General features: G+C 48.1%; 1 protein-coding gene across 8 annotated transcripts in view; it reads right to left on the reverse strand.

Annotated features, from left to right (window-relative positions):
- Nucleotides 1–25,428, reverse strand: part of LOC140394261 (ankyrin-repeat and fibronectin type III domain-containing 1-like) — a 1,262,745-nt gene that overhangs the window by 293,689 nt on the left and 943,628 nt on the right. For 2 of the 8 annotated variants that reach the window (XM_072481313.1, XM_072481310.1), the window contains exon 1: nt 14,795–15,068. The exons of the other annotated variants lie outside the window; for them this stretch is intronic. The gene's annotated coding sequence lies outside the window, so the exon portion shown is untranslated. Of the gene's footprint in view, nt 1–14,794; nt 15,069–25,428 lie in introns of those variants that run through there. 8 annotated transcript variants of the gene reach the window in all.

Here is a 25,428-nt window from a genome sequence, read left to right on the forward strand (position 1 = left end):
TGACTGGGCAAGCTTGAGGATCCCCGCAGAAAGTTGGCCATGTAACACTGATCGAGGGATGCCCTCCGAACTCCTTGATTCATGTTAAAATATACATTGACAAATGCTCCCTATGGTCCAAACAAAATGCAAGGTCTTGGAGTGCAGGTTAGGACGATGCTTGTGCCTGAAATGAGAGCTTAGAATGGAATTGGGTGGCTGAAGCTGTTGCCACTTGCCCATGTGGTGTAGGACAGTGTTGGGGGGGGCATTGCCCAACCAACATGCACACTAAACATTGAGCATCCATGTGGTGGTCAGGACTCTGTGCATGCAGAAAGGGACCTTGAGAGGCAGCCACAGGCGATGACTTGAAAAAGATTGCTCATAGAGTCAAAGAGATCTACAGCACATAAAAGGCCCTTTGGCCCATCGTGGCTGTGCTGGTAAAAAACAACCACCTAATTACTTTAATCCCATTGTCCAGCACTGGCCTGTAACCTTGCAGGCCTAGTCATCAAAAGGCCTAAATACTATCTAAATACTTCTTGCATGTTATGAGAGTCTCTGCCTCCACCACCCTTTCAGGCAGTGAATTCCAGATTCTCATCACCCTCTGGGTGAAAAGGTTTTTCCTCACATCTCCTCAAAACCTCTTGCTCCTTATCTTAAATCTATACCTCCTGGTCATTGATCCCTCCACCAAGGGGAAACGTTTCTTCCTGTCTACTCTATCTACGCCTCTCAGAATTTTATACCTCTCAACCATGTCCTCCCTCAGTCTCCTCTGCTTCAAGGAAGACAGCCCCAGTCTATCCAATCTATCTTCATAAGAAAACTCTCCAGCCCAGGCAACATGGGGCTGGTTTAGCAAAGTGGGCTAAACAGCTGGCTTGCAATGCAGAACAAGGCCAGCAGGGCGGGGTCAATTCCCGTACCAGCCTCCCCAACCAGGAGCCGGAATGTGGCGACTAGGGGCTTTTCACAGTAACTTCATTGAAGCCTACTTGTGACAATAAGAGATTATCATTATTATTATCCTGGTAAACCTCCTTGGCATCCTTCCCAGTGCGGTCACATTCCTCCTATAATGTGGATTCCATAACTGTACACAATACTCCAGCTGTGGCTTAACCAACATTTTATACAGTTCCAACATAACCTCCGTGCTCTTAAACACTATGCCTCAGCTAATAAAGACAAGTTTACCACATGCCTTCCTAACCACTTTATCCACCTGCCCTGCTACCTTAAGAGACTGGTGTACATGTACATCAATGTCTATCTGATCCGTTGTGCTTTCCAGGGTTCAGCCTTTCGCCATGTGTTCCCTTGTTTTGTTGGTCCTGCTCAAGTGCATCACCTCACACTAATCCAGATTGAATTCCATTTGCCATTGATCAGTCCATCCGACCAGCCCGTCTATTTCTTTCTGTAATCTAAGGCTATCATCTTCATTATTTACTACCCCACCAATTTTCATATCATCCCCGAATTTACTGATCAACCTTCCTACATTCAAGTCTAAAACATTTATATAAGCCACAAACAGCAAGGGCCCCAACACTGATCCCCAAGGGACGCCACTGGACACAGTCTTCTAGTCAGGCTAATGACCCTCAACCATCACCCTCTGCTTCCTGCCACTCAGTCAATTCTGGATCCAATTTGCTAAATTTCCTTGGATCCCATGGGGTCTTATCATCACTGTCAGTCTCCCATGTGGGGCCTTATCAAAAGTCTTGCTGAAATCCAAGTAGACTACATAAAATGCATTGCCCTCATCTGCCCACCTGGTCGCCTCTTTGAAACCTTCAATGAAGTTGGTGAAACATGACCTCCCTTTAACAAAACCATGCTGACTGTTTGGATTAATCCTTGCCTCTCCAAATACAGATTAATTTTGTCTCTGAGAATTGCCTCCAATAGTTTCCCCACCACTGAGGTTAGACTGACTGGTCTGTAGCTGCCTAGTTCACCCCTTCCTCCCTTCTTGACTAATGGCACCACACTGGTGATCGTTTTTTAAGTTCTACCCATATGGCATCATTTGAAGAGCCTTCTGAGATGTTATCCCTCATTACTGCTCTAATTGATTCCCTGATCAAAATAGCAATACTCCCTCCTCTTTTACCTCCTTCCCTGTCTCACCTGAAAATCCTATATCCTGGAATACTGAACTGCCAATCCTACCCCTCTCTCAACCAAATCTCAATGACATCAATGACATCATACCCCATGTTTTAATTTGTGCACTCAACTCATTTGCCTTGTTTGTCAGACTCTTTGCATTAAAATAAATACCATCCAATCTTGCCAAACTCCCTTGTGATTTAACTGGCCTATAACTTCTATGCCTTCCTGACTCACTTGCTGTCTCATTTTGGCTGTAATCTCCTTCTGCTGAACCCTTTCTCAGGATCCCATCCTCCTGCCAAGTTAGTTTAAATCCTCCCCAACAACACTAGAAAACCTCCCTGCAAGGACACTGGTCCCATTTCGGTTCAGGGGCAACCTGCCCGCCTTGTACAGGTCCCACCATCCCCCAAAATGGTCCCACTGTCCCAGAAATCCAAAGCCCCCCCTCCTGCACCATCTCTTCAGACACGCATTCATCTGGACTAATCTCCTATGTCTATACTCAATAGCACATGGCACTAGCAGTAATCCAGAGATTACTACCTTCTGGGTCCTGTTTTTAAATTTATTTCCTAGCTCCCTAAATTCTGTTTGCAGGACTTCATCCCCTTTTCTATCTATATCATTGGTACCAATATGTATCAGAATATCTGTCTGTTTGCCCTTCCTCTTTAGAATGCCCTGCAGCCATTCAGTGGCATCCCTGACCCTGGTACCAGGTAGGCAACATACCATCCTGGAGTCTCTTTTGTGACCATAGAAACGCTTGTCTCCCCTCACAATTGAATCCCCTACCACTATAGCCCTGCCATTCTTCTCTCTCCCATCTTTTGCAGTAGACCCACCCATGGTGTCATGAAGTTGGCTACCACTGCTTTCCCCTGCACAGTCATCTCCCCCAACAGGATCCAAAACGGTATATCTGCTAGAAAGGGGGATGGCCACAGGGGACTCCTGCACTACCTGTCTTCCTCCATTCTGCCTGTGGTCACCCATGCCTTTTTACCTGTTCAATCTCCTTAGCAGACTCAAATTGACTGTCACGTTTCTCTTTTTGATACAGCAGTGAGGAAACCATCCAATGAGGAAGATGAAACCCGGTGATCTCGCAGTCTACCTCATTGCTTATAGGCAGGAGAGAAGATGGAGAAGAACCCAACTGCGGTGCTTGGCTCATCAAAGGCAAGCGCAAAACGCTCAAGAGCAAGGCATGACAAGGCCCCCTCCATGTGCAGAGTATGAACCCCGGAGAGCCATTGCTCACAAGGGCATTAGTAGATCCAGGATCTATAGACAACACTTGTCATTCCTGCAGAACCAATTACCGAATACTAGGGAACTGGTTGGTCACATATGCCACCTGTTGCAGGATTTGGTGCCATGGGGATTTGGAGGGCTTCCACTGCCAGTTTCCGTAAAAGTTACCGCAGGGATCAATTTTTACGCCAGTAGCTCCTTCTAGAGATCCACAGGTGACCTCTGTAGGATCTTGTAAGCATCCACACAAGTGCATCCAGGGGGTCGCAGACACCACCTTTGTGACCTTTGACCAGTGTCAGGCAAACCAAGAAGCATGAGTGCTGTGATTTGCCGAGATCTCTGGTTTCCCACAGGCGCAGGATGTCATTGGCTGCACTCACGTGGCACTCAGATCTCTGCAGCGACAAGCAGCCAACTCAGTCATCTGCAAGGTCTCCCACTCGCTGAAAGTTCAGCTGGTCTGTGATCATTTCAATCACATCCTGCAAGTCTGTGCACGATTCCCAGGGTGCATTCACGACTCCTACATTCTCAGCCAGTCACAGATCCAGGACAATTTCCAGAGTCCACACAGGCTGCAGGGTCCACACAGGCTGCTCACCAGACTGTGACCCTGAGGCCACTCTCGAGCTAGATCCTACCAAGGTGTGTGTCTCTGCGTTGCTGAAAGATGTGGGTGAATGCTGTGATGGGCCAACAATGTTGGTATCTGTTGATTCCTCGTCTGTGGTCTTCTCGGGCTGGAGTCCAAGACCTGGCTCGTGGATGCTCTTGGCTACTTCCCTGGTGTGCCTGCAAAAGAAAGGAAAGATCATTAGTGCATGGCAGCAGCCTGTGAAACTGAAGAGATCAATCACAGTATGGATGTGGCAGTGCAGGATTCTCACTTGGTTAAGCACCGCCAACCTCACAGCCAGCATATAAACAGCCCACACCCTCGCTCGGCAGCTGAATCACTCTGTCGTAAAAGTCTGTCAGGACTTTGAGTATGATCATTCCTCCACCAGTCTGGGACCGCTCCCTCTTGTTGTGTGCCAGCTTGTCCTTCATGAAGACATCTGGAGAGAGAATAAGCAGGATGCCTGCCAGATGATAAGGATGACTGGCATATGTGGGTGGTGAATGCGAGCATAGACGGAATGAGGACATTCATTGGGGGATGAAGGTGTGTCTGGGAGAGTTAGTGGTGGTGTCCCTTGAGCTGGCATTGAGATGCCTGTGGATGTGTGATGCGTCTGTGAGTGTGTTAATTCAAAATGATGAGAAGAGTGACTTACCCTGGCAGAATGGAGGACATCATTCATCCTCTTTCGGTGTCGGGTGGCTGTCCTCTTTTGGAGAGCATTGGCACTGACCACCACTGCTGTCACCTCACATGCTGAATTGGTAGCCTTCCTTGAAGGTCTTCACCTAGAGCAGGGGGGTAGAGGACATCGCAGCAGGCCTCCGCAATGTCTGTTAGGCATTCGAGCAAGGTGTTCTTAGAAACAGCATGTTTCATGGCTTTGGCAGCCATCAGTTCCCATCAGCTTCCTATCGTTTGAAGAGTGCTAGTTCTGTGCCGTGGTAGTGTTTAAATATAATGCCTGGATTACTGAAGCTCTGAGGTCATGGCGGGCAGAATCAGAGGCCAGCGATCCTATGTGAAACCTGTGCCTCTGCAATCTAAGAAGAAAGCACCGCACGATATGGCGGAAAAACTGCCAATGCCGTTGGTGGGTCAAACACTGCTTCCCCCGCCTGAAATTGGACTGCCGATTTCTGGGGCAATTCCACCCACTGTTGACCTTGTGGTACAGCATTTGAAGGTCACCAGATGTATCATCAAGAAAGAGCATTCACTCAAAGGTCATATGGACACTATTCTCTCTCTGTTTCGGCAGAAATGAGTAAATGTAAGAGGGTGGCACGGTGGCGCAATGGTTAGCACTGCTGCCTACGGCGCTAAGGACCCGGGTTCGTTCCCGGCCCGGGTTACTGTCTGTGTGGAGTTTGCACATTCTCCCCAGGTCTGCGTGGATTTCACCCCAACAACCCAAAGATGTGCAGGTTAGATGGATTGGCCATGCTAAATTGCCCCTTAATTGGAAAAAAATAATTGGGTACTCTAAATTTATTTTTTAAAAAGAGTAAATGGAATGAATTGCAGATGAAAATTCAGCTTGGAGAATATGCTAGATGGTAGCTATTAAAGAGACATGGCTGATTAGACAAACACATAATAAAGGCAGAGTGGATTTAATGGAGGATTATAATTTCCATCTAAAATGAAATAAGCAGAACACGAGAAAGGTAGCAAATGTCTTGATTTGGGATAGATTTCTGGAATATGTCCTGTAGACAAGGGGGCATGTCACATTTAATTTAGTAATGAGTAAAGAGCTAGATTTACTTAATAACTTAATGATACGTGAACATTAATCTAATAGTGATCTAATCTAATATATGATTGAGTTCAACGTAGTGTTTGAATGGCAGAAATGTGAAACAGCGACTAGTATTTCCAGCATTTTCTGTTCTATTACTTGGATCCTTCTTTTAGGTAAGACTGACTTCAATATAATGGAAGAGACTACCCATAGTAAACTGAGAAAATCTGTAATGGGTAAAGTGATAGAAGATCAGAACAAGGTGTTAAAAAACAAATGTAATACAATAGAGAACCAGTTTATACCCCAAAGGAGCAAGAGCTCTACTTGCCAAAACCAAACCATGGCTATCTAAAGAAGTAAGAGACAGAGTAAAACTACAGAAAAAGCATACAAAAACGCAAAAACAATATTGATCCTGGTGATGGGAAGATACCATGAATGGCAAGGGGTGAAAAACAGTAAGGGCTACAAAAGAGTATAAAAATAAGCTGTCAAGGGATATATCAAAGCCAATAAAAACATTTTAATTACATGAGGAAAAAAGGGTGATCAGGACCAATGAATGCTAAGAACTGACAATGGTGATACTGTCAATGAAAATATGGAAGTGGCATACCTTCATTGTTGCTAAAATCTAAATCCTGGTGCACCCTCCCTAACAGCACTGAAGCACACCACATGGACTGCAGTGGTTCAAACAAGTGGCTCACCATAAGCTTCTTGAGACCAATTCGGGATAGGTAGTAAATGCTGCTCTTGCCAGTGATACATCCCAAGAGCGAAAAAAAATGCTGAATAATTCTGTGTCAGTTTTTAGAGTGGGGAAGAAGTGAGAACAGAGCAAGGCATAAAACAGTGCAGGTGAGATCAAGAGTTCATTGCGAGAGCAGCAGGAAGGATTGGGGCATAAAGCAGCACAGGAGGGAGCGAGGTTCACCGTGAGAGCGGCGGGAAGGAGCGAGAATTCAGTGGGGGCATAAACAGCTAACCAGGAGGGAGCAAAAGTTCACTGCAAGAGCATTGCGTATGAGCGAGAACACAGTGGGCATAAAACAGTGCAGGAGAGGGTGAGAGCAGCAAGAAAGAGTGAAACACAGCAGAGCCACTGTCACCTGTAACCAGGAACCAGTTTAAGAATTCAGAGCCCATGTTCGGAAAGAAAAATTGAGATGTAACATCACAGGGAAACAAGTAGATGATTAGCTGGTGAGTATTTCCTATTTATCTTACCTAAAACTAGGAATAAATGAGGGGGTCTTATCTTTCTTTCATTTAAAGTAAGGTCTATTGCTACGAGTAAAGTGCATTAAGTATTATTAGGGTTTATCTGTATCAGTAAAGTTTATTAGTATTGGTAAGGTTTATTAATAGTAGTGGCGCACGATCAATCACTACTGAAGCGAGATTGTAGTCCAATTGAAGGCTTTAATGAACAAGTAGTTACCCCAGCAGCTCCGGTACAGAATGACTGCTGTGGGTGAAACACAGACTCTTATGCTCCGCCTGCTGGGTGGAACCAGCAGGCAGGTTCCACCACACATACTACAATATAAGGTACATCCCACCTAGGTACCGCGATACCCTTAATATAGCCTACCACAAGTAGTAAGGTATATTGTTATTGGTAACTGTTTATGAGTAGTAGTAAGGTTTATTAGCTGCAGCAAGGTCAGTAGTCAACAGTTAAAGGAATGGCAGGCTCGTTGAATGCAGGTAATTCTGTCTATTCCTCTTTTTTTGTGTGTGATTTTTCACCCCCTTTTCTTCTAACGTTTTCTTTGCCTGTATTATACGATGTACCTTTATGTAAAAAACAATAAAACAAAGTTGGAAAAACACTTTGGGGTAAACTTTCCATTCCCGCCATCCGTGGGAATCGTTCTTGACGGGGCAGAAAATTTGATGGGCCATTGAAAGATCCGTTGACCTCAGTGGGAATTTCCGGTCTCAGGGAGGGTGGAACTGGAAAATCTTGCCCTATGAATCTAATTTTGATAGATTTCTGTTCACCATAGGATTTCAGGGCATGGGACAAAGGTGGGTACATGGAGTTAGGTCACAGAACAGCAATGATCTCATTGAATGCTGCAACACCTTTGAGGGACTGAATGGTCTTCTCCTGTGTTGCTCACTGCAGATGTACCCAGACAGTATAACAGGCAGGGTGTGATTCAAACAATAGAAGGACAGTCCACTTGAAATATTTGTAGATTTTAGATATGACAAAAGGAGGGACGACACTCCATTTAGGAACGAGATAAGGAGAAATATTTTTACACAGAGAGTTATGAATCTTTGGAATTCTCTACCTCAGAGGGCTGTGGAAGCTCAGTCATTGTGTATGTATAAAACGGAGATTGACAGTTTTCTAAATACCAATGACATTAGGGGAATATGGTGTAGTGTGGGGAAAAAGTAATTGAAGTGAATGATCAACCATGATCCGGCACAGTGGCACAGTGGTTAGCACTGTTGCTTCACAGCTCCAGGGTCCCAGGTTCGATTCCAGGCTTAGATTACTGTCTGTGCGGAGTCTGCATGTTCTCCCCGTGTCTGCATGGGTTTCCTCCGGGTGCTCCGGTTTCCTCCCACAGTCCAAAGATGTGCAGGTTAGGTGGATTGGCCATACTAAATTGTCCTTAGTATCCAAAAAGGATAGGTGGAGTTACTGGGTTACGGGGATACGGTGTCCTAAAAGGTTAGATGGGGTTACTGGTTACGGGGATAGGGTGGAGGTGTGGACTTAAGACTTTGCAAGAGCTGGTGCAGACTCGATGGGCCGATTGGCCTCCTTCTGCGCTGTAAATTCTATGATTCTATGACTGTACTGAATGGCGGAGCAAGCTTGATAGGCTGAATCTCCTACTCCTGCTCCTATATTCCTTTGTTCAAATTCTGCTGTGAAAACTACTTACAAAATATATTTTCAGGGATCAGAAAAAACACAACAAAACTTTGCAAACATACAAACTGTTGATTTAGACTTTCATCTATTGATAACAAACCAACAGATTCAGAAAGTCTTCACTTTACTCAACATAATTGTGTTGTGATTCCATTGTCCCGTTGGCAGCGCACCCCCGCCAGCGAGTTGTGCAGCGGCGTGGGATGTTTGCAATGGGAGAGCCCATTGACATGCAGCAGGTAGACAGAATCCCGCTGCCAGCAAACGGCGCAAGGCCGAGAAACACGCAGCTGGCAGACCAGAGAATCCCGCCCATAGTTTATTGGAGCAAATACGGTCCATTCACCATGGGATTTGTATGGAAATCTGGACCACACTGATAGGTTACATGGTGAAGCTTCTCCTATTATGCCTTAAAAATTAGGCTTCATCTCAACCTCACAAGACCATCTCACACTTCAGAAATGTAGGGTGCGATCTACCGGATGCGCCACGACATCACGTTTTGAAACCTGCCCATTGTGGGCAGGATCAGTATTTTGCAAATCTGCATATTAGAGTGAGACAGCTAGTCTCACTCTAACATGCACTCCCCTGATCTAACCGAGGTGTTAGGATCCAGCTCCTTCGCCTCGGAGACCTGGGGTGAGCGCCGTTCAGTGCCAGCTGGCAGGGGTACTGCCAGGATGCCAGGCTGGCAGTACCAAGGTGCCAGACTGGCATTTTTCCTGTGCCGGGGATCGGGCTCCGGGGTGCCCTGCGCATGTGAGGTAGGGTGCCGGGGCGTGCCTGAGGACTCCCTGATCGGGGGGAGGTGGGGCTTTGGGGGGGTTTGGGGCTGCATCAGGGGTGTCAAGAGATTCCTTCCTGCACTGAGGAGTTCCGGCGAGCAGAGATCCTCAGTGCAGGAAGCGGGGCTAAGTGTGGCCTCGACGGCGAGTTCCCCCTACTGAGGCCCCGAATTTAAACAGAGTCCCGACAGATAGTGTGGTGTTTCTCGTCGCTGCCAGAAACACCTGACTAATCAAGGGACTCTGTTCCAATTTGGTTAGATCGCTCCCGTAACATCCTTATTTCACTGCTGAAAATGATTATCTCAAACAATTAAGAAGCAATGTCCCAGGGTACAATTTCACAAAGGGTAATCAACTTGCAAAATAAATGACCAGGGAAGGACATTCAAGAGGAACTGTAGTTTGATTGATACAATTGGATGCATTTCTGGGGAGAGAAGAAATTGAAGGGCGCATTGAAAAGAGGGGCAAATGGGATTAATGAATGATAAAGAGACAGGACTTCCGGTGGCGGCTATGGAGGAGTAAGTCATACACTTGGTGGCTCCCGCTCTGGTTGGACTTTTGGGCCTTTCCCCCGGACTTTTTTCCGATTTTAAACAGCAAATTTGAAGGCTGAGGCAACTGGGCACTGTTTCCACGCATCGGTGTATGGAGAAAAGGACCAGAAGTGCTCAAAAGGGCAGAAACAAGAAGTCAGTCACGAGCTGTGTTGAAGCTGCAACGGGAGACAGTATGGCCGAGGGCCGGACCCCTGGGGTGGCAGCGCAGCGACCAACGGACCCAGTGATGCAGGCCATTCAGGGTGGCTTTGTCAGGCAGGAGTGGGAATGCTTAGACCCGATTAAAGAATCAATTGATCAGCTAGACAGGAGACTGGACGCCCAGGACCAGGCGATTCAGAAGGTGGAGAAGGCGCTGCTGGAACAAGAGGAGCACCAAACAGCAGTGGAGCTGGAGGTGGGGATGCTTCGGGAACAGCAGAAAAGGCTCCTGGAGAAGGTGGCGGACCTTGAGAACCGGTCCCGCCGGCAGAACTTAAGAATTGTCGGGCTCCCGGAGGGAGCTGAGGGAGCAGATGCTGGGGCATACGTGGCGGGTATGTTCAAAAAGCTGATGGATCCATGGAGATTAAGGCAGCCGAGGGCCAAGGAATTTTCTTTTTACTCCCACGTACACAAGGTGTATTCCTGGATAGATTCCTTTGTCGTAGGTAGGGCCCTATTGGCAGGGGTGGTGGATACGGGGTACTCGGCGATTACGATCTCGGACCATGCTCCGCACTGGGTGGACCTGCAGGTCAGTATGGATAGCAAGCAACGCCCGCAATGGAGGTTGGATGTAGGGCTGTTGGCGGACGAAGCGGTGTGCGAGAAGCTGAGGAAGTGCATGTTGAACTACCTGCAGGTAAAAAATACGGGGGAGATCTCAGCAGCGGTGGTCTGGGAAGTGCTGAAGGCAGTGGTGAGAGGAGAACTGATTTTGATCCGGGTTCACAGGGACAGGACGGATAGGGCAGAAACGGACCGACTGGTAAAAGAGATTCTACGAATTGATAGGAGGTAGCGGAGGCGCCAGAGACAGGGCTTTTAAGGGAACGCCGGAGGCTACAGGTGGAATTTGGTTTGTTAACCACCGGGAGGGCAGTGGAACAGCTCAGAAAGGTGAAGGGCGCGATTTACGAGTACGGGAAGAAGGCCAGCAGGATGCTTGCACAGCAGCTCAGAAAGAGGGCGGCAGCTCGAGAAATAGGGAAAGTTATTGACGGGGATGGGAGCTTAGTTGGGGACTCGGCGGGGGTGAGCAAGACTTTTCGAGATTTTTATAGCAGGTTGAACAGGTCAGAATCCCCTGTGGGGCCGGAGGGGATGAGGCACGTTTTGGACGGGCTGACTTTCCCGAAGGTGGATGGGGAGCTGGTAGAAGGGCTGGGGGCCCCGATCGGGCTGGAGGAGATAGTGGAGAGTTTGAAGGCCATGCAGTCGGGCAAGGCCCTGGGACCGGACGGGTACCCAGCCGAGTTCTATAAAATGTTCTCTGGAATATTGGGGCCGGTGCTGATGAAGGTCTTTAACGAGGCTAAGGAAAGAAGGGCTCTGCCCCAAACGATGTCACAGGCCATGATCTCGCTCATTCTGAAAAGGGACAAGGCCCGGAGCTATGTGGGCTTACAGGCCGATTTCCTTGCTGAACATAGATGCCAACTTCTGGCCAAAATTGTGTCCTCCAGGATTGAGGATTGTGTACCGGACGTTATACTGGAGGATCAGGCGGGGTTCGTTAAGGGCAGGCAGCTGGTGGCCAATGTAAGAAGGCTGTTAAACGTGATCATGATGCCCCCTTAAGGTAGGGAGGTTGAGGTGGTGGTCGTGATGGACGCGGAAAAAGCCTTTGACCGGGTCGAGTGGGATTACTTATGGGAGGTGCTGGAGTGCTTCGGGTTTGGAAGGGGCTTTGTTGACTGGGTTAGGTTGCTGTACCGGGCTCCGGTTGCAAGTGTACGGACAAACAGGACGACTTCAAACTATTTCAGACTGCACCGAGGGACGAGACAGGGATGCCGCCTCTCCCCACTGCTGTTTGCGCTGGCGATAGAGCCACTGGCAATTGCTCTGAGGGCTTCAAGGGGCTGGAAGGGGTTGGTCGGGGGGGGGGGGGGGAGCACAGAGTTTCGCTGTATGTGGCTGACCTACTGCTGTATATCTCAGTCCTAATGGAGGGGATGGAAGAAATTATGGGAATTTTAGGAGAATTCGGCCAGTTTTCGGGGTATAAGCTCAATATGGGGAAGAGCGAGATGTTTGTGGTCCAGGCGAGAGGTCAGGAGAGGCGACTGGGGGAACTACGTTCAGAGTGGTCAGGGACAGTTTTAGGTACTTGGGTATCCATGTGGAGAGGGATTGGGACTGGCTACATAAATTGAACTTGGCCCAGTTGGTGGATCAGATGAAGGAGGATTTCAGGAGATGGGATGCGCTCCTGTTGTCTCTGGCAGGCAGAGTTCAATCGGTAAAAATGACGGTCCTCCCGAGATTCCTATTCATTTTCCAATGCCTCATCATCTTCATCCCGCGGTCCTTTTTTAAGCGGATCATAAGATTATCGTGGGCTTTGTGTGTGTGTGTGTGGGGGGGGCAAGTCCCCACGCGTGAAGAGGGCAATGCTCAAGCGGAGTCGGGGGGATGGAGGGCTGACGCTGCTGAATTTTAGCAATTACTACTGGGCAGCTAATATAGCGGTACTCCACCAGTCCAGTGATGGTGGCGGCCCTGAGAGTCTGGGGGCAGTGGAGGAAACATGTGGGAGCAGAGGGGGCGTCGGTCTGGTCCCCAATCTGCGATAATCACCGGTTTGCCCCGGGGAGGATGGACGGGGGGTTCCGAATTTGGCGGAGAACAGGGACTGAGAGGATGGGGGACTTGTTTATAGAAGGAAGCTTCCCGAGTATGAGGGCGCTGGAGGAGAAGTTAGCATTGGCGGGGGGAGAAATGAATTCTGATATTTACAGGTACGGGACTTTTTGCAGAAGCAGGTACCAACCTTCCCACTCCTGCGGCTAAGGGGGATTCAGGATAGGGTGGTTTCTAGAGGATGGATAGGAGAGGGGAGCGTCTCAGACATATATAAAGAGCTTATGGGTTCGGAGGAGACGCAGACCGAGGAGCTGAAGCAAAAGTGGGAGGAGGAGCTGGGGGGAGAGATAGAGGAGGGCCTTTGGGCGGACGCGTTGGGTGGGGTCAACGTGATGGCAACATGTGCCAGGCTCAGCCTGATCCAATTTAAGTTGTTCACCGGGCTCACATGACAGTGGCCCGGATGAGCAGATTCTTTGGGGAGGAGGATAGGTGTGCGAAGTGCTCGGGGGGGGCCAGCGAACCATGTCCATATATTCTGGGCATGTCCAAAACTGAGGAGAGTTTGGCAGGGGTTTACCGACGCCATGTCCAAGGTATTAAGTACGAGGGTGTCAATAAGTCCAGAGGTGGCAATTTTTGGGGTGTCACAGGTTCTGGGAATCCAGGAGGAGAAAGAGGCAGACGTTCTGGCCTTTGCTTTCCTGGTAGCCCGGAGGCGCATATACTAGCATGGAGGGACTCAAAGCCCCCAAAATCAGAGACCTGGCTTTCGGACATGGCTGGCTTCCTCTGCCTGGAGAAAATTATGTTCGCCATGAGAGGGTCTCTGTTAGGGTTCGCCTCACGGAGGTGGCAACCATTCGTCGACTTCCTCGCAGAGAATTAATCGTCAGCAGAAGGGGGGTTAGGTTAGCGTCGATCAGGGGGGTAAGCAATGGTAGGACCTGTGGGAGAGGGAGGTGGAATGCGCACTATGTTTATATTTTCCTGGTTATGTACATTGTTGATTTTGTTGCTGTTACAATGCCAAAGAAATACCTCAATAAAATGTTTATTAAAAAAGAAAAATGATAAAGAGACAGGGCTTGTTGACTTGAAGCAAGCGTTCCTATTCTCAAGGTTTTCCCTCCCCTTGCGCTGCAAGGAGGCATCAACAGGATGGGATATTGTTAACGTTTCAGGCAGCCGTTTTGATCCTTTGTTTTGTAAAGATGTTACTGTATCAGGAACTATTTTAAATAAACATTTGCTTTAAAGATCTGAAATGTGTTTACAAAGCTTTAATCGAATTTCCAGAAGACAAAGACTGAAAACAATCTGTACAATTTAGCATAAGTGGACTGTAAAAGCACAGTGTTCCCCACAATATACAACACACTGTGAGCTGTCCTGCTGTGAGTGAGACACTGATTGGTGGTCAGATTCACTCTCAGCTGCACCACCCCATTTCCCAGGGTTTGTTGGTATAAGTAAAGACCATCGAGCAAGATACCTATTCGCAGCTGGTCAGACTGTATGGGGCCCACAATCAGGAAAAATCATCTTCAATCACACTTGAAAAAAAATGCATTTTCAGAATGGCATAACTTTGACATTACATTTATAGCTCAGAAACAGGCCCTTCAACTCAATAGATCCATGCCAGTTTTTATGCTCCACATCCATTGCCTCGCACTCTTCTTCATCTCACTCTATCAGCATATCCTTCTTTTGTTTCTTCCTGATGTACTTAACTAGCATCCCCTCAAATGCATTATTAATACAGTTGACAGCATCTTTTCTGGACAACGTGGCCCATTCTATATCCAGGTAAAATCCGATGTTTAATATCTTTAACCATTTGAAGTCTGTGACTCGCAGACTGATATGCAAAGCCACAGAAAGAATTACATGGAACTGAGGCAACATTCTCTGGCAATCATAAACAACAGAAAATATATAACACTTCAGCAGTACTGCAAAACTCCAGATGGACATTACTCCACTCACCTGTACCTTTTGTTGACTACACAAATCACACACAGACCTCTCTCCGTTTCTCCAATCTTCTGTGCTCCAGCTTTCCTAGATTTTTTTTAAAAATTGTCTTTGATATGTAGGCAGCTCACTCAAACCAACACCTAACCATCTTCACAGCACAGCAGTACCAAAAGCAGTCAAGAAGGAGGAAGCAGTTACTGTCCAATTCTGGCTGCCCTTTATCCATTGCTGAGCACATACTTCCATTTTACATCAGGAGCATTTGGTGTATCTTTTTTTTCAAAGCTTGCTCCCATGGTGATGGGATTAGTAAAAAAAAAGTTGTCACGTGACCTAAATTCCTCCACTGGAAGATTTGTCTTTCAGCCTTTTTACATAATGACTCACTATTGTTCTTTCTCTCTCTCCCTCACACACACACACACACAGCGCAACAGCATCTCATCAAGTAAAATAGCTGAGCAGAAGCTCTCCCTCTCACTCACACACATACACACACACACAATGCAAGAACATCTCATCTGGTAAAAGCAATCGCTTGAGTATTTGTTTCCTGAAGGCTCAATAGCAAGACATTAAAGAATTTATCTTCACAAGTGCAAGATGGAAAATATAATCACTACCGATTGATTTGGAGTTAGAGAGAAATCAAATCCATGTACCTTTTTATAACTAAAAGTCAGTTCACCCCCAGAGAATTCAGGAACTTATTATTCAGAGAATCTAACTGTTTAAATTAAATTCCCAACTCCATCCCTTCTGAAAGTCCTGATGGTTACTGGGGGAGTTTGAAGCAAACCATTTGCCTTTGGTACTGTACCCAAATGGCCATGCTTCAAATGAGACAGTAGCTATTATTAGGCTGTTTGATAGTATCACAGCCAAACCCCACTCGATTCTCTCCAGAATCCACATGCGCACTTTCCTGCAGGGGTAACTGAATAGCTTTCAAGAGCAAAAAGCCTGATTGATTTTCTCCCCAAGTTGTACACCCATTTCCAGGTCTGAGCCGAAATGATCACAAACCAGGAACCTTACATTTGGGAGGTCGTTAAGAACTAGAGTAGGCCATTTACCCCTTCGAGCCCGCTCCACTATTGATTAAGATCATGGCTGAATGCCTAGTTTAACAGCCCCGTATCCATTGATTTGGGGAGGTGGTGGCAGTCCAGCCTGGAAGAATTTTATACATTCGAAGGAGATCACTTCTGATTCTTCTAAACTCCAGAGAATAAAGGCCCAGTCTATTTAACCTCTCTTCATAGGAAAATCTCTCCATCTCAGGAATTTGTTTGGAGAACCTTATTTGCAATCACTCAATGGCAAGTATATCTTTCCTTACGTAAGGAGATCAAAACTGCACACGATACTCACCAAGGCCCTACATAATTCAGATAAGACAATTTTACTCCGACATTCAGATCCTCTTTTAATAAAGGACAACATACCAATGGCTTTCTTAATTGCTTGCTGGGTCTGCATGTTTGCTTTCATTGATTCTAAGACCTTGACCCAAGAAAAATCTATCGATTTTGGTCTTGAACTTGTCAATTGCCCATCATCTATAACAGTGATTGTCAAAGTGGGGGTCGCGACCTGCAGATGGGTCACGAGATGGTGTAGATTGGGCCGCCAAAATGTCATTAAAAACGATCCACAAAGATCACCTCACCATTTTTTCTGTTTTCTCTCTCGGTAAATTCTCACTGCTGTGCAGTGTATGACCCACAGGAGGCTGACGTAGAAGCCGGTGCTGGGTCTTCCTTGCCTCTCTGGCCACAGTGCCGTTAGGGCGCCTGTTTCTGAAGTTGAAGTTTTGAGTTTAATTTCCTATCCGAGGTCGTGTTAGGTGTTGAACAAGTGAACATGACGCTGTTAAAACTGCAATATTGAGCCTGTTAATCTTTTCAGCGCTTGCAGGCAATTCTCCAAATGCTAATAATGGGTGTGAAGACATAAAATAATCTTGAGTTACACCCATTAGCAAAGTCAGGGTGGAGCTGTTGTTTAAGGTGAAACAGCAGCTCAATTTACAATTTTACATTTAATAATACAGAAGAGCCAACAACGAGTGTGACGTTTTAAAACGTAACTATGAAGATTATTTTGTGAATGTGGCGTGGGTCGAGCTGGCCATTCTGTGAACGGGGGTTGCCTCGTTCAAAGGAGTTTGAAAAACACTGGTCTATTATCTTTATTTTTCCAGATTTTCGACACTCTTTCTGTGAAAAACGTCTTCCTAATTTTGCTCCTGAGCAACCTTGTGCAAATGAGGCCCTGGCCAACCTTGCAAATCCAAGATGGAGGTAACCAGAAGCCAGTCCTTCAAGAATATCAGCATCACTGACAAGACTGTCACCTCAGTTCTTTAAGCTTGCAGTAAAAATGGCATACACACATACTACCATCCTCCTGATGCTCAAGGGCACCACACAGGAGTAAAATGTTAGCACCTGGTGTAACAAACAAGGGTTAAAGGCACATGTGGTGAGCCACGTATGGCTGTTGTATATATTATTGTATTTACTCACTGTTACTGTTGTGTTGATGTTGTTGTTGGCTCCGCCCCTCTGAGAAGGTATATAACCCATCAATCCGGGACAGCCTCTCAGTGCGGGAGAAGCTACTGGTGGGCGTATTCTAGCTGATTAAAACCACAGTTCTTGTTAACTAACGTTTCGACTGGATTGATTGGTATCAATTTAATCAGCTAGAATTTTTTTTAACATGGAAGCAGTTTTAAAACCAGAGCGCCTCGATCTTGACCCGCAGGCACCGGAGGCTGAGGCAATATTTGAGCATTGGCTCAATCGCTTTGAGGCCTACCTCAGTTCCTTCGCTGCCGAGCTCTCCCCGGAAATTAAACAGCCTCTCCTCAACGCCCGGGTGAGCCACTGGATTTTCCAGCTCATCAGAGACGCGGCCTCATACACAGAGGCAGTGGAGCTGCTCAAACGACAGTTCGTGAGGCCCTTAAACGAGGTACTCGCTCAACACCTCCTGACCACGCGGCGTCAGTGCCAGGGTGAGTCACTGGCTGAATACCTATGTGAACTGAGAGTAATCGTCCGCAGTTGTAACTGCAGGACTGTCACCGCGGTCGAGCACGCGGATCTGATGGTCTGGGACACCTATGTGGCAGGTGTCCGGTCCAGCTACATCCAGCAGCGGCTTCTAAAAAAGGGGCCCTCGATCTCAAGGAGACTGTGAAGGTGGCTACCTCCCTGGAAGTGGCCTTTGTAGCCAGTTAATATGGTTAACCCCCGATTTAGAATGGCCAACCCCGATTTAAAATGGCGAACGGAAAAGGCTGATAGGAAAATCAGCCAACAGGACTAAAATAAACAGCTGCAGGTAAAACTGTGTATTCGCCTCTGGGAAGGCCAGACAGAATCGATACCTGCAGCCATCAGCATAACAACACACCAGCCATCTGAATATTAATTAGCAATCCCCGGGAACAATGTGCAACAATTTAGACACACAAAGCCAACCCAGGCTTTTCGGCGCCAACAGGAGCCTACACAAAGAGAGGTGAACGACCACCCCAAAACCGCCCATCGATCAAGGAATCGCTCCAGCATTGGAGAATATCGAACCAAGTGATTGGGACAAAGTCCAATCACTTGGAACCAGGTACAGGGTCCGCCCCGAAAGGAGGGAAGCCCCTGGGCACCTTTATTAAGAATAGAGTCCAAGTTCAAATCGATCTCTCTCTCTCTGCACCCTTCGACACCCTTCTGCTGACCTTCTGCAACAACCGCTCAAATCGTAAGTCTTACTTCAACGCTCACTACGAGATAGGCGCTCCTAGCTATCGCTCTGTACCAGCTTCAAATTCCACAGGCTCAGAACCCATTCGAAAGGCCATTCGTTTCCCTGACCTGGTGGGCCATTTCCAAAGTTAAGTATTGGCCTGTTAGTTGTAGGAAGTAGCTTAGAAGTAGAATTTCTGTATAAGTATTGATTGCTGTATATAATAAATGTGCGTTGATTTAACTCTTACTAAGCGGTGTGTTGGATTATTGATCATTACTCGGACTTGAACCACGTGGCGGTATCAGAAAGATACCTGGCGCCTCAAGAGCAAAGGTGATAGAACAAGAGCAAATAAACTAAGGCTAAAATTAAGGGCAACACCTTCCAGAGCCTGGATGCCTTCCCATCCGACCACACGGCATCCTTGGGAACGTCAGAGGCGCAGCCATCATGCGACCCAGGCGTTCCTCATTCCTGCGCCGCGCGGCAGCTGTCCTGCTCCGGAGGACCATGCTGTTACTTCTGCGGTCAGGGCCAGCACCCCAGGCAGCGTTGGCCAGCTCGCAACTCCACGTGTAACGGGTGTGGCAAGAAGGGGCACTACACTAACGTGTGCCTAGCTAAGCCTAAAAATCAAAATAAAAAACCAAAAACCTGTCAAGCCCAGTCTGAGACTCACAGACCCCGCATCGTGGCATCGTGCCTGCCCGGAGTGCCCTCTGGTGACGCGTCACTTGTCGTGTGCAATCCATGGGGACAGCCATCTTGTCTGACATCATCGGAATCGAACGCCGTGTGCAATCCATGGGGGCAGCCATATTGTCCGACTTCGTCGACGACGCCATTTTGCGACCAGAAAGACACGCGTCAACTCAGCTCCATTCAACTTGACCAGTCCCGGCCTTGCCATCTTCAAAGCTCGATGATGGCCATCAGCCTCAACGGGCAGGAGACGTCCTGCCTCTTTGACTCTGGGAGCACGGATAGCTTTGTCCACCAGGGCATCGTAAGGCGCTGTTCCCTCCGGGTCCTCCCCATCTCACAAGTCATATTCCTAGCTTCCAGATCACACTCCGTGCATATCCGGGGATACTGCACCGCCAACCTAACAATACAGGGCGTTGAATACGCCAATTTCAAACTCTACGTCCTCCCCCATCTCTGCGCCCCTCTCCTACTGGGTTTAGACTTTCAGTGCAACCGCCGTAGTCTAACCCTGAAGTTCGGGGGACCCCTGCCCCCTCTCACCGTCTGTAGCCTCGCGACTCTGAAGGTCGCCCCTCTCTCGCTCTTCGCGAACCTCACCCCAGATTGTAAGCCCATCGCCACCCAGAGCAGACGGTACAGTGCTCATGACAAGGCCTTCGTCAGGTCAGAGGTCCAGCGACTCCTGAGGGAAGGGATCATTGAGGCCAGTAATAGCCCCTGGAGAGCACAAGTGGTGGTCGTCAGGACCGGGGAGAAACACCGGATGGTCATCGACTACAGTCAGACGATCAACCGGTACACGTAACTCGATGCATACTCCCTCCCGTGCATATCTGACATGGTCAATCAGATTGCGCAGTATCGAGTCTTCTCTACGGTGGACTTGAAGTCCGCGTACCACCAGCTCCCTACCCGGCGGGTGGACCGCCAATACACTGCCTTTGAGGCAGATGGCCCTCTCTTCCATTTCTTCAGGGTCCCCTTCAGCGTCACCAACGGGGTTTCGGTCTTCCAACGAACGATGGACCGAATGGTCGACCAGTACGGGCTGCGGGCCACATTCCTGTACTTGGATAATGTTACTATCTGCGGCCATGACCTGCAGGACCACGACGCCAACCTTCAAAAATTCCTCCGCACCGCCTAACTCCTTAATTTGACATAAAATAAGGAGAAATGCGTTTTCCACACAACCCGGCTAGCCATCCTCAGCTATGTCGTGGAAAACGGAGTCCTAGGGCCTGACCCCGAACGCATGCGCCCCCTCCTGCAACTCTCCTTCCCCACTGCCCCCAGGCCCTGAAAAGGTGCTTGGGGTTCTTCTCATACCATGCCCAGTGGTCCCCAACTACGCGGACAAAGCCAGCCCACTCATTAAGTCCACCACTTTTCCCCTGACGGCTGAGGCCCGCCTGGCCTTCAACCCCATCAGATCCGAAATTACCAAGGTCACGATGCACGCCGTGGACGAATCCATCCTTTTCCAGGTGGAAAGCGATGCGTCTGACTTTGCCCTGGCAGCCACTCTTAACCAGGCAGGGAGGCCTGTTGCCTTTTTTTCCTGTACCCTCCATGCCTCCGAAGTTTGACACTCCTCTGTTGAAAAGGAGGCACAAGCCATTGTGGAAGCTGTGCGGCACTGGAGGCATTACCTGGCCGGCAGGAGAGTCACTCTCCTCACAGACCAACGGTCGGTTGCCTTCATGTTCAACAACACGCAGCGGGGCAAAATGAAGAACGACAGGATTTTGCGGTGGAGGATCGAGCTCTCCACCTATAACTACGACATCTTGTATCGTCCTGGGAAGCTCAATGAGCCCACAGATGCCTTGTCCCGTGGCACCTGCGCCAATGCGCAGGCTGACCGGTTATGGGCTATCCACAACGACCTCTGTCACCCGGGGGTCACCCGGCTTCTCCACTTTGTCAAGGCTCGCAACCTGCCCTACTCCACAGAGGAGGTCAAGGCCATGATCAGGGACTGCCAGGTCTGTGCGGAGTGCAAGCTGCACTTCTATCGGCCAGACAAGGCCCACCTGGTGAAGGCCTCCCGCCCTTTTGAACGCCTCAGTATGGATTTCAAAGGGCCACTCCCCTCCACTGATCGTAACATGTACTTTCTCAACGTTGTTGATGAGTACTCACGTTTTCCTTTCGCCATCCCATGCCCCGACATGACCTCTGCCACAGTCTTCAAGGCCCTGCGCAGCATCTTCATCCTGTTCGGTTTCCCCACTTATATTCACATCGATCGGGGTCCTCATTCATGAGCGATGAGCTGCGTCAGTACCTGCTCAGTAAGGGCTTCGCCTCGAGCAGGACTACCAGCTACAACGCCAGGGGAAATGGGCAGGTGGAGAGGGAGAATGCTACGGTCTGGAAGGCCGTCCTTCTGGCCCTACGGTCTGGAAGTCGCCCGCTGGCAGGAGGTCCTCCCTGACACGTTTCACTCCATCCGGTCACTGTTGTGCAATGCCACTAACGAGATCCCTCATGACCGTCTATTTGTCTTTCCTAGGACATCGATCTCCGGGGTCTCACTTCCCACCTGGCTCACGACTCCTGGGCCGGTATTCCTCCAGAAGCACGTGAGGAGCCATAACGCCGACCCCTTGGTCGAGAGGGTTCACCTCCTCCATGCGAACCCTCAGTACGCATACGTGACACACCGCGACGGGCGGCAGGACACAATCTTCCTCAGGGACCTGGGCCCCGCGGGTACCACTGCATCCACCATCACCTCACCGCTTCCTTCTACTTCCCCATCTACCCCATCAACTGATCCGGGGTCCATTAGCACCGCCCCTGCGTCGTCACCCTGTCCGGGACCCTGTTGTGAGGACAACTTGCTCCCGGAGTCGAAGGTCTCGACGCCAGCACCTACACTGCGACGCTCACAGCGGACAATGCACCCTCCTGTGAGGCTGAACCTCCCGCAGGACTTTTTCTTATAACAGGGAGTGAATGTGGTGAGCCACGTATGGCTGTTGTATATATTATTGTATTTACTCACTGTTACTGTTGTGTTGATGTTGTTGTTGGCTCCACCTGTGGCTCCGCCCCTCTGAGAAGGTATATAACCCATCGATCCGGGACAGCCTCTCAGTGCGGGAGGAACTACTGGTGGACACATTCTAGCTGATTAAAACCACAGTTCTTGTTAACTAACGTTTCGACTGGATTGATTGGTATCAGCACATGGTACAGAAATGTGATCAGAACAGAATTATGACTAATATGAAAAATCAGTAAATTTGGAAATGCTTCAAATATTGGTGTGATTGTGTTTTTTCCACTGCATTTTACAGTTCCCTTCTTTTTAACAGATGATCTTGGTTAAAAGGGTAGCTACATTAAGAGCTACAATAATTTAACATAAGCGTGAATTATTTCCTAACAAAGCGCATGATTTGTAAGGAATTATCTAATGAATGGTAGCTTCTCCAGATGATCTGCCAAAAATCTAATGGAAGCAGCCTCTGATATGTTGCTGCCTCGTCCCCTTAACTGCTGCAGAGGCAGGTTGTTCATGGTCCACAGATCATCAGCTTGTCATTTACTTTGTGGGGCAGAAGGGGAAGTACAGGAATGGTGACAATTATGGAAAGTGCGTGCCTAATGCAATTGTTAAAGAATGCAACACATTCTGAGCACTGCTTTGTGGGAAGATATATCCCGTACATTGTAAAGGGATTGTTTACTCAAATATGGTTGCAGCTGATCACATAAAACCTCGCACTGCGCAGAGAAATTGTCAGCTAGTCTGCCAGCCATGCATGACACTTCACTGGGTAACTTGGCTCTTAACGGCCACTGGGATTGTGTGGAGTCCCAGGCCCTATTATTTATAAAATTGTGTTTATTTATTGAAGAGATTTGAATGCTGTTGTGTGTAGGTATCAGCTCCTGCAGAGTGCTTGCTTTATCTCACAGTGGAAACTGCCATCTGAAGGAAATTTAATTAGCTAGGGAAATCTTTTAACAACTGGTTCTTTAAAGAACTCACTGATTCACATTCAACCATTTGAAAAGCATGGCAGAAACTTAACATCAGGATAATTTAAATCAGGGTAAGTAAAACATTTATTGAAATTATAAGAATATAAACACAGGCAAGACTAGCGACATTAATTAAAATTTACTCTGTAAAATAATTAATTAATTAAACACTGTAAAGATGGCAGGCAGGTGATGTGTGGGTTCTGTAGGAAGTGGGAACCCATGGTCACCAGTGTGATCCAAGGCAAACACATCTGCGGTAAGTGTCTGTGGCCGGAGGAACTTCAGCAGAGTCATTGAGCTTGAAGACAATCTGAGGACACTGCAACATATCAGGGAGGGGAATGTTATCTGGAGACTTTGTTCCAGGAGGCAGTCACACCCCTTAGGATAGGGTCATTTGATTTAGTCCATGGTCAGGCATAGGAGGATGTGAATGCCAATGGAGAAGTTATGGGAGAAGTTAGAAGTGCAGGAGCCTCAGCCCTTGCAATTGTCCAACAGTTGTAACCTATGTTCGAGCTTCAGGCAACCTATGTGGATGAAAGAGGTGGCTGTGGGGTGGATGAGCGAACTGACCATGGCACCATGGTACATGGAGTCATTCAAGCCGGAAGAGTTAATAAGAATACAGTGGGAGTGGTGACATTATAGTCAGAGGGATAGACACAGTTCTCTGCGGCAGAGAGCAACAGTCCAGAAGGCTCTGTAGCCTACCTGATGGCAAGGTTCAGGACACCTGCTCTGGGCTGGCGAGGAACCTGCAGTGGGAATGGGGGGGATCCAGATGCTATTGGCCACATAGGCACATATGACAGAGAGAGAACTGGGAAAGAGATTCTGCTTTAAAAATTTGGACAGCTAGGGGGCTAAATTAAAATGAAGGACTCTTTTTTTTAATCCTTCCGTGGGATTTGTTGCCCATCCCCAATTGCCTTTGTACTAGGTGGCTTGCCAAGTCATTTCAGAGGGCAGTTCAGAGTCAAGTACATTGCAGTGAATCTGGACTCACATGCAGGCCAGACCAGATTTCCTTCCTTGAAGGATATTAGTGAACCAGGTGGGTTTTTACCACAATCGGCAATGGTTTCATAATCATCATTAGACTTCTAATTCCAGATTTTTATTGAATTCAAACTTCACCATCTGCCATGGTGGGATTTGGACCAGAGCATTATGCTAGATTGCTCGATTACTAGTCTAGTGACAATGCATCGACACCACCACCACCCCGGCACACATGGTCACCATTACCGAGACTAGCTTTATGTTCCAGATTTATTATCTGAATTCAAATTTCGCCAGTTGCCAGGGTGAGATTTGAACCTATGTCCCCAGAGCATTAACCTGGGTCTCTGGATTACTAGTCCAGTGACCTCAAAGGTAATAATCTCTAGATTACTACCTGAGCCGCAAGCAAATTGGAGGAGAGTAAATAACATTCAAGAGTTACATGCTTTGCTGCAAGATTGGTATGACAGAAATGGGTTTCAATTCATGGGGCACTGGCACCAGTTGTAGGGAAAGAGGAAGCTCTACCATTGGGATGGTCTTCTCATGAACCGTGCTGGGATCAGTGTTCTGGCTGATAACTTGGGCGCCAGAGAGAGCTTCAAACTAAATAGTGGGGGAGAGCGAACCAAAATTAAAGTCTGATTTTGGGCTTATTTGGCTGGGAATTTCACGATAGCTGCATTGGTGAGATCGCGGCCCATATTCAATGGCACTTGGTGCCAAAAATGAGAACCCCCCCGCCCCGGGGAGCTGCTTTTAAATGTTCCCTCACCACTCGCCCCCAGTCAACGCACAAGTTGGCAATGCGCAGACCTGCTCTTTGCTTTGGGGATACCAATCTGACCTGGCTTCTCAACTCTGTGGATGAAGGCGGGGCACCCAGTTCCCCTGAGGGGGTCAGAGGACCAGCAGCTGAGCGAGCAAAGCCACCTTGGAGGCAGTGGCAGTGGCTATCAGTGTGGGCAGCATGACAATAAGGACTGCCGTCCAGTATCAGAAGAAGACCAATGACCTCCAACGTGCTGCAAGGATAACTTACCACCTCTCTCCTGGCATCAGTTCCACTTGCCACCCCTCAAATTTCCAAACCCACCCCTTCAGTCCACTGGTTAACACTTCGCACCCTCCTCATATCCAATTTCAAGCCTGTTCCTCAGAACCCC

The sequence above is a fragment of the Scyliorhinus torazame genome, chromosome 17 (genome assembly GCF_047496885.1).
Source record: "Scyliorhinus torazame isolate Kashiwa2021f chromosome 17, sScyTor2.1, whole genome shotgun sequence".
NCBI classification, from domain to species: Eukaryota; Metazoa; Chordata; class Chondrichthyes; order Carcharhiniformes; family Scyliorhinidae; genus Scyliorhinus; species Scyliorhinus torazame.